We start from the raw sequence: 8,995 nt of genomic DNA on the forward strand, positions 1-8,995 counted from the left end.
TTATTACATTTTATAGTTCCTAGTTATTTCTGGCAGGTAAAGAACTGTTACTAATTTCTGTAGGTTGATTTTCTAGCTGGAAAACTTATGTATGTCTCCTATTAGAGTTAAGAGTTTGTTGATTGTATTCTGATTTCTAGATAGATGATCATATCACCTGCAAATAGCAGTCTAATCTTTTTTCCTTCCAAAAATAATACTTCTGCGATGCTCAATTTTATGTGTCAACTTGCTTAGACTATGGTGCACAGTTGATTGGTCAAACACCAATGTAGCTGTTACTGGGAACGTTCTTTTTTAGATACGATTAACATTGAAATCAGCAGACTTTGAATAAAGTAGAATGATGTGGGTGAGCTGTACCTAATCAGTGGAAGGCTTTAAGAATAAGAAGACTGACGTTCCCAAGGAATGGGGAATTCTGCCTGCAAAGTGTCTTTGGACTTGAGCTACAGCATAAGCTCTTCCTTGGGTCTCCAGCCTTCCAGCCTACTCAGCAGATTTCAGCCCTTCCAACCCCCACAACTTCATGAGCCAATTTCTTAAAATAAATCTCCATCTCTCTCTCTCTCATCTATCTATCTACATCTTATTGGTACCTAGACTAATATAACCTCTTAATAATTTTCATTTTCTAACATTGGTCAGGACTTTCACACTGTATCAGACAGTAGCAGTGATGAGGACATCCTTGTCTTACAGTCTTAAAAGGAATGTGTCTAAAGTTTGTCTGCTGAGTGTATTTGCTGTAGGTTTTTTTTTTAATTTTTGTTTATTTTATGTATTTTTGGCTGCATTGGGTCTTCATTGCTGCACGTGGGTTTTCTCTAGTTGTGGCGAGCGGGGGCTACTCTTCATTGTGGCGCATGGGCTTCTCATCGCAGTGGCTTCTTTTGTTTTAGAGCACGGGCTCTATGCACACAGGCTTCAGTAGTTGTGGCTCAGGGGCTCTAGAGCACAGGCTTAGTAGTTGTGGCGCACGGGCTTAGTTGCTCTGCTGCATGTGGGATCTTCCTGGACCAGGGCTTGAACCCGTGTCCCCTGCATTGGCAGGCAGATTCTTAACCACTGTGCCACCAGGGAAGCCCCTGTAGGTTTTGATATATAATCTTTATCAAAGTTTCTTTATATTCCTAGTTTGCTAGGTTTACTGATATTGAACCTTAGTTGAATTTCTGGGATAAAACTTTTATTATGATGGATTAAAGAAAAAACTGTTGAATTCAGTTAGCTAATATTTTGTTCAGGATTTATACATCTGTATTCATAAATGGAAAAAGTCCTATAAGTATCTTTTTAAAATTTTGTCACTAACTAAATTTGGAGTTAAGATTATACTGGCCTCATAAAATGAGCTGGAGAGCTTTCACTCTTTTTCTAATTCCCTGAAACAATTTCTGTAAAATAGGAGTTGTTTCTTAAAAATTTCATAGAACTCACCTATAAAACCATCAGGGCTTGAAGTTTTGGGGGAGGGGATGTCTTTGACAGTCATTTCAATCACTTTAGATTTATTGGCCTGGAATTAAGTCATCTTCTTTTGACATTTTATGTATTTCTAGAACTTTATTTCGTTTTTATTTTCAGTATTAGTAGTACAGCGTTATTCATAATGCTTTTCTCTTTTTTATCCTCACTTTTCTGTCTGTAGTTATTTCTTCCTTATATTTCTGTATTTTATTTATTCGCATCTTCTTTCTCCCTTTCGTTCTTGAAAAGAATGGGAGGTAAAGGACTGTTACTAATTAACTATTAATTAGTAATTAATTAATGCTTGCCAGAGGTCTGTCTTTTTAAAAGTTTTTTTACAGAACCAGCTCTTGATTTTTAAAATAATGCCTATGGTTTTTGCTGCTGTTCTCTATTTTCGTAGAGTTCTGCCAGAATCGAGCCAAGTATTTGCAGTTGTTTTCAGTTGTTTTCAATAAGAGGTGAACATGCAAGCAGAAGGTCAACTCCAGTTTCAATGTATCAATAATTGGTAACTATATCTGTCACAATATACTCTCTCGCCAAAGTTGCGATTATTCTAGGAAGGTGGTCAAATTGTTACCTTGGCCACAGTACATATATCAGGGAACTGTTCACAGGAAAACATGAAAATAGAGTCTAATATTGGAAAGACAGTAATATTGATGATACATGCCTGGACTTTCCAGGACTTGTGATCTATTCAGCAAATGCACCACCTTGAGAAGGTCATGAAATCCTGGCCAAGAATTTTGCAGGACCAATCCAGAGACGGGACTTTTTGACTGTGATAAGCTCCTTTGCAGAATCACTTGATACGCTCATTGTTCTAGCTCAGACCCCTGCTCTCACACGCTCAGATCTTCAATGGGCAATTTATAGCATGGGCATTGCGAGTCACTTATCTCTGGTAATGGGTCTGCCTTTGCGTCAGTTGAGTATAGAGGATTTATGGACAGGTACTTTATCCCACTGTGGCCATCCTCCCCCACACCCCCAGATACATGGGCAGATGATAAAGCTGGTACAGTGTGCTAAGGATGCTCTAAAGTAGATTACTGGAAAGATGAGCCATAAGACACGCCAGGTTTCTCACTGCCCCATATGTCACACACTATTCAACCTTTACAGTCAGTCCTGCTGAATTACCATGGGACCATCCAACAAGAATGGTCTCAGCTGTCTCCACACAGATAAATAAGTATGATGTCTGAATACCATTCTGTCTGTGACTATATTTCACTTAGTTTTACCCTATGAGTTAGTCTTTGCAAAGACTTGTGGGGTTAAGCCAAGGGTGGGTGCTGCTGCTAGAAGAATTAATGACCGCAGAGTGCAGTTAGGTCAGTGTGGAATTGTCCGGTTGATCAATGGTAAAATACCCCTCTCAGTTATTACTTGAGAAAGACAGATGAATAGAAATGTGTCCTTCAGAGTCACTGGTGTTGATTTTTCAGACTCACGAGGATTCCTCAAAGCTGTAAGGATGGAAGCAATAACTTTTCAGTCACTGAAAATATACCCAGTATTTTACTTGGGTACTTCCCAAGAATACTACTGCAAAACAGTTTGTCACAGTCCAGATTTCCTGGGAAATCACCCAGAGACTGAGATTTGCATGCAGGAAGTTTACTGAGCAGTGCTCTCAGGATCTCCACCTGAGGGGCATGAGGGATGCAGAACTGGGCAGAGGAAATTTAACCGTGATGGTTGGTTGCAACCAAGGCCCAGAAGATCCCATGGGGAGCTCTGAAGCTGGGATGGTTCTTCAGAATTATTCCAGATTGAGATGAGGGAGGCAGGGCTTTGTATTTCCACATCGACTGGTCATTGGATATGGGCTTGCCCCTGGGAAGGGAACATGAGATAGGTATTTTCAGCTGAAGGCAGTCCCCAGTGAGGGAAAGCGGACAGCTGTTAGCTGCCAGCACTCCCAGCAGCAGAGGGGATGAGTGCTTCAGTGCCAAAGTGGGACGTTTGGGCATTGTGACATGGCACCCGCTACAGTCTACCCCTCGTGCCACTCAGATCCACTTGCTTCATAGTTGCTCCAAGTTGGGGAGCAACTCCAAGATTCAGGTGGGCTTTATTTCCTGGAAAAAACTTACCAGAAGAAGGTTAGTGAGACGAACTGCAGACCCAGGTACAGCAACTGACCCCAAGGTCTCAACTGATATTCACTGTCTCCTTTCTCCACTACCTATTCTAGATTCTCTGCATGCTTTGAGAGCAACTCTGTCAGTGTAGGTGACTCGTCTGTTAACATGATGGAGTCTCATCCCTGAGGGGTCTGAGCCCTGGTCACTATGCCCTTTTTAGGCCAGGGTGGCTACGTTTGTCCATATCCTATCAAAATTGGCCAAGGAAGTACCAAGAAGTACCCAAGATTATCATCTGAATGCCAAATATAATCCTCCCTGTCTCTGTTGTGTAACACAGCCCTACCTCCTCTTGAAGATCAAGGGCAATTAAACCTACCAGGAAAGTGACTCTTCTTGTTACCTACTTTCCTGTATGTCTCTAATTTTTTTAATTCCTCAATTCCTCTATTACTGCTTTCTTGCATATCAAATGGATATTTTCTAGTGTACCACTTAAATTCCCTTGTCATTTCTTACACTACATATTTTTGTTATTTTCTTAGCAACTGCCCTGGGGATTACAATTAACATGTTAAATTTATAACAACCCAGTATAGATCAATGCCAACTTAATTTCAATAGTACAGAAAAACTTTTCTCTGTAGAATTCCGATCCCCTTATATCGTTATTGTCACAAAGTACATAGTTATATACGATGTGCCCGTCAATATAGTCAGTAGATTTATAATTACTGTTTTATGCAGATGTCTTTTAAATCAGATAGGAAAAAGAGGAGTTACAAATACAAAATACATGGATAAACAACAAGGTCCTACTGTATAGTACAGGGAACTATATTCAATATCCTGTAATAAGCCATAATGGAAAAGAATATGAAAAAGAATATATATGTGTATAACTGAAAAAATACATTAATACGCACTGTTATATTAACACATTATTGACCGGAGACATATTAATACATCTGTTGTTACCCGAACTTTATTGACTGGAGACGTATCAATACATTTTTAGAGAGTGATACAATTAACATCACTGTGCAGAGTTGTTAGAGCTTAAAATTGAGCAAGGGTTCATTATAGAACTTATGATTGTTGTCGTCATTCACATTTTGCTCCGTTAGGTTTTTGTTCCAACCTTGTGTATATTATAAACATAAAATTTTCGGAAATGATGCATCATTAGGGACTTCCCTGGTGGTGCAGTGGTTAAGAATCCGCCTGCCAATGCAGGGGACACGGGTTCGAGCCCTGGTCCGGGAAGATCCCACATGCCACGGAGCAACTAAGCCTGTGCGCCACAACTACTGAGCCTGCACTCTAGAGCCCGTGAGCCACAACTACTGAGCCCACGTGCCACAACTGCTGAAGCCCACGTGCCTAGAGCCTGTGCTCTGCAACAAGAGAAGCCACTGCAATGAGAAGCCTGCACACCGCAACGAAGACCCCATGCCGCCAAAATAAATAAATAAATAACTAAATTTTTAAAAACTATGCCTTGTGAAATTTTGAGTGAAGAAGAATTTTTCGGTGAATTTTAGGCAGATACTTTCTCTGATTGTCCAAGCGATATGTATACATATACACTAGTGTCTCAGAAGGTGACAGTTCTTCAGAACATAGTTCTGATTCAGACGATGTGAATGTTAGACCAACAAAAGACAGAAAACCTTAGTGATTGATTCTGATATGGAAAGTGAAAACGAAACTCATGGTGCTGGAGAATGGTCCTTTGCTTCTACAGAAGAGTGGATTGAAGACAACATTTCACGAAAATTAGAAGACTTTACAGGTGTGGCAGGTGTAACTATTGAATGCAATAACCCACAAAGTGTTACTGAAATAACAGAATTAATTTTTGGCTGGCCAAAATAAAAATTGCTAGGCACAGGCGTTACTTTCCGCAAAAATCCCCTGGTCCATAATGAGTTAATTTGTATAGTTATCTTTACCACTATTCTTACTTCTTTGTGTGGATTTGAGTTACTGCTAGTGTCCTTTCATTTCAACCTGAAGGACTCCTTTTAGCATTTCTTGTAGGACAGGTCTCCTAGTGACAAACTCACTCAGCTTTTGTTTATCAGGGAGTATCTTAATTTCTCCATCATTAAAAAATTATATCAATTATTTTTATTCTTCTTCACAAGAATTTATTTTGGAAGAAATTTAGAGCACTAATTTTTTTTTCTTTTTCTTTTTTCTTTTTTTTTTTTGTGGTACGCGGGCCTCTCACTGTTGTGGCCTCTCCCGTTGCGGAGCACAGGCTCCGGACGCGCAGGCTCAGCGGCCATGGCTCATGTGCCCAGCCGCTCCACGGCATGTGGGATCTTCCCGGACCGGGGCACGAACCCGTGCCCCTGCATCAGCAGGCGGACTCTCAACCACTGCGCCACCAGGGAAGCCCTAGAGCACTAATTTTTGAGTATAAATTCTATTTATGAGAGAAAACACAGAATTCAGGTAGGCTTGGAATGCCCTTCGTTTTTGAAGGATAGTTTTGGTGGATATGGAATTCTTGTTTGGTAGTTTTTTTCTTTCTGTACTTTGAATGTGAATGTGCCATCTCACTGCCTTCTGGCTTCCATGGTTTCTGATGAGAAGTCAGCTGTTAATCTATGTCTTAGTGCATTTGGGCTGCTATAACAGAATGCCATAGATTGGGTGGCTTATAAACAACAGAAATTTATTTCTCACAGTTCTGGAGTCTGGGAAGTCCAAGGTCAAGGTGCCAGTGGATTCAGCACCCAGTGAGGGCCTATTCCTTCTTCATAGTCAGATGTCTTTTCACTTTTTCCACTTATGGTAGAGATGTGAGGGAGCTCTCTGGGGTCTCTTATAAGGACACCAATCCCATTCATGAGGGTTCCACTCTCATGACCTAATCATCTCCAAAAGCCCCAGCTCTAATACCATCACCTTGAGGGCTAGGATTTCAACATGTGAATTTCAGGGGGACACAAGCATTCAGACCACAGTAATCTTATTGAAGATTCCTTGTACATGATGAGTTTCTTCTCTCTTGCTGTTATCAAAAACTCTCTCTTTGTCTTTCAACAATTTGATTATTATGTGTCTATGTGTGGATATCTTTAAGTTTATCCTACTTGGAGTTTGTTTTGTTTCTTGGATGTGTATAGTAATGATTTTCATCAAATTTGGGAAGTTTGGGCATTATTTCTCCAAATATTCTTTCTGCCTCTTTCTCTATCTCCTCTCCTTCTTGGACTTCCATTATGCATGTTAGTATACTTGATGATGTCCCAATTTTCTCTTAAGCTTTATTGATTTTTATTTAGTCTTTTATTCTTTCTGTTCCTCAGACTAGGCAATCTGAATTGACACATTTTTACGTTTGCTGATCCTTTCTTCCACCTGCTTGAATCTGCTGTTAAGCCCCTTAGTAAATTTTCATTTCAGTTATTGTGCTTTTCAACTGTAGAATTTTTATTTGATTCCTTTTTATAATTTCTCTTTATTGACATTCTTTTTTTTTTTGTGAGACGTTTTTTCATGGTTTCCTTTAGTTCTTTAGACATATTTAAACTAGCTGATTTAAAATCTGTGTCTGGTAAGTCCAATGTCAGGGCTTCCTTAGGAACTGTTTCTATTATTGCTTTTTTTCTGTGTATGGGTTATACTTTTTGTTTCTTTACATGCCTCATAAATTTTTTTTTTTTTTTTTTTTTTTTTTTTTTGCAGTACGCAGGCCTCTCACTGCTGTGGCCTCTCCCGTTGCGGAGCACAGGCTCCGCATACTCAGTGGCCATGGCTCATGGGCCTAGCCGCTCCGCGGCATGTGGGATCTTCCCGGACCAGGGCACGAACCCATGACCCCTGCATCGGCAGGCGGACTCTCAACCACTGCGCCACCAGGGAAGCCCGCCTCATAAATTTTTGTTAAAAACTGGACATTTTGAACATTATAATGTGGCGACTCTGAAATTAGACTCTCTTTCACCCTGGGATTTTTGGTTGCTGCTTGTAGTAGTAGGTAGTAGTTGTTTGCTTCTTTACAGCCTTTTTTGAACTAATTTTTTAAAGTCTGTATACTTTGCTGTGTGTGGCCACTGAAGTCACTGTTCCATTAGCTTAGTTGTCAACTAGAATTGGAGAAAGATTTCTTTAAATTCCTAGAACCAAGAAACCAATAAAAGGGAAAAAAAAAAAGCTCTGTGTGTATGTTGGAGTACACTTTCAACACTCAGCCAGGTATCAGTAGTTTACAACTCTGCCTTAGCCTTCACTTCCGGCTTGCACAGAGCCTGAAGGTCACTCAGAGATCAGAGCTTAGAGCCTTCGTAGGTCTTTCCTGAGCATGCATACAGCCCTGGGCAGGCATGTGGCCTTCTAGCATCCTAGGAATACGTCAGAGCTTTTCAAAGCCCTTACTCCCAAAGCACCTCATTACACAACTTTTTCCTCCCAGGCTTTTTAGTTAGTCTGTTGTTTGTTTGCCCCAACTGTTATCTGTTGCCCCAGGCAGCAGTGACTAACGTAGCTGCCTGTAAATGTTTTCAACAAATGCCTCTGGTAGTCATCTCAACAGTGGGAGAGTTCTGAGTTAGATGAGATAAAGGCAAGCCCTTTGAGCTGGTCCTCCAGGAAGCCATCAGACAGGTCAAAATAAACAACCACAGTTCTTTGTGAGTAAGGTCCATTCTTCTGCCTCCAGTACCAACACTAATACTGGAATGTAGGCTGTTATCATCAAGGCCACTGCCATAATGGAGAGTAGGTGATAGGACCGGGGTTAGTTAAAATGTCACAAAGCTCACTGTTCTTATTGAGATTCAACCTGTTTTTCTTGACTAAGCATTCCCCTCGTTGCTACAATGTTTTTTTTTTTTTTTTTTTTAATTTGTAGCAGTACTTAGTGTCCAACAGAAACCACTCCATCTGTTAAACAACATCTGACTGCAAAAGCTTCTCTTACTGTCGGTTGATAGATAATGACATGGCACAGCCATTATCACCGTGGCAACAGTAATCGGAAACTATCAGAGGAAAATTGCACATGGTACTGCTGTCCCTTGAGCAGCCATGCCTCAGCTTCCTCTGGAGAATGCTTTCTCTGCAAGTCTGGTGTGCTCTAGGGTACCACCAACCCAGCACCGCTCCAAGACTACAGACCTACAATGTTTTGATTACTTTCCAGAGTTCTGAAAAAGTTGATTATGACAGTTTTTTTTCATTGCTTTCATGGAAGGATGGACTGTTGGCATTTGTTACTTTGCCATTTTTGCTAGCATTAGCCTTTAATATGGAGAAGTAGGCCACTTCTGAAGGCCCTGAGGGTTTAGGGGTATATGGCAGGTTAAGGTTTTGTTGATTGCACTGATCCATATGTCCCTATTTTATATCTCAGGGTCCCGCTCCTTCCCAGTCAGGGCCATGATCTTGGTACAGCACACCTGGAGTTGAGA

The 8,995-nt window shown here is 40.7% G+C and overlaps 1 non-coding gene across 1 annotated transcript; it reads right to left on the reverse strand.

The window, feature by feature from the left end:
* Window positions 1-8,428: 8,428 nt before the first annotated feature.
* LOC116748177 lies at window positions 8,429-8,703 on the reverse strand. Its single transcript, XR_004348190.1, has one exon.
* Between the last annotated feature and the right edge of the window lie 292 nt (window positions 8,704-8,995).

Source organism: Phocoena sinus, chromosome X (genome assembly GCF_008692025.1).
Source record: "Phocoena sinus isolate mPhoSin1 chromosome X, mPhoSin1.pri, whole genome shotgun sequence".
NCBI lineage: Eukaryota > Metazoa > Chordata > Mammalia > Artiodactyla > Phocoenidae > Phocoena > Phocoena sinus.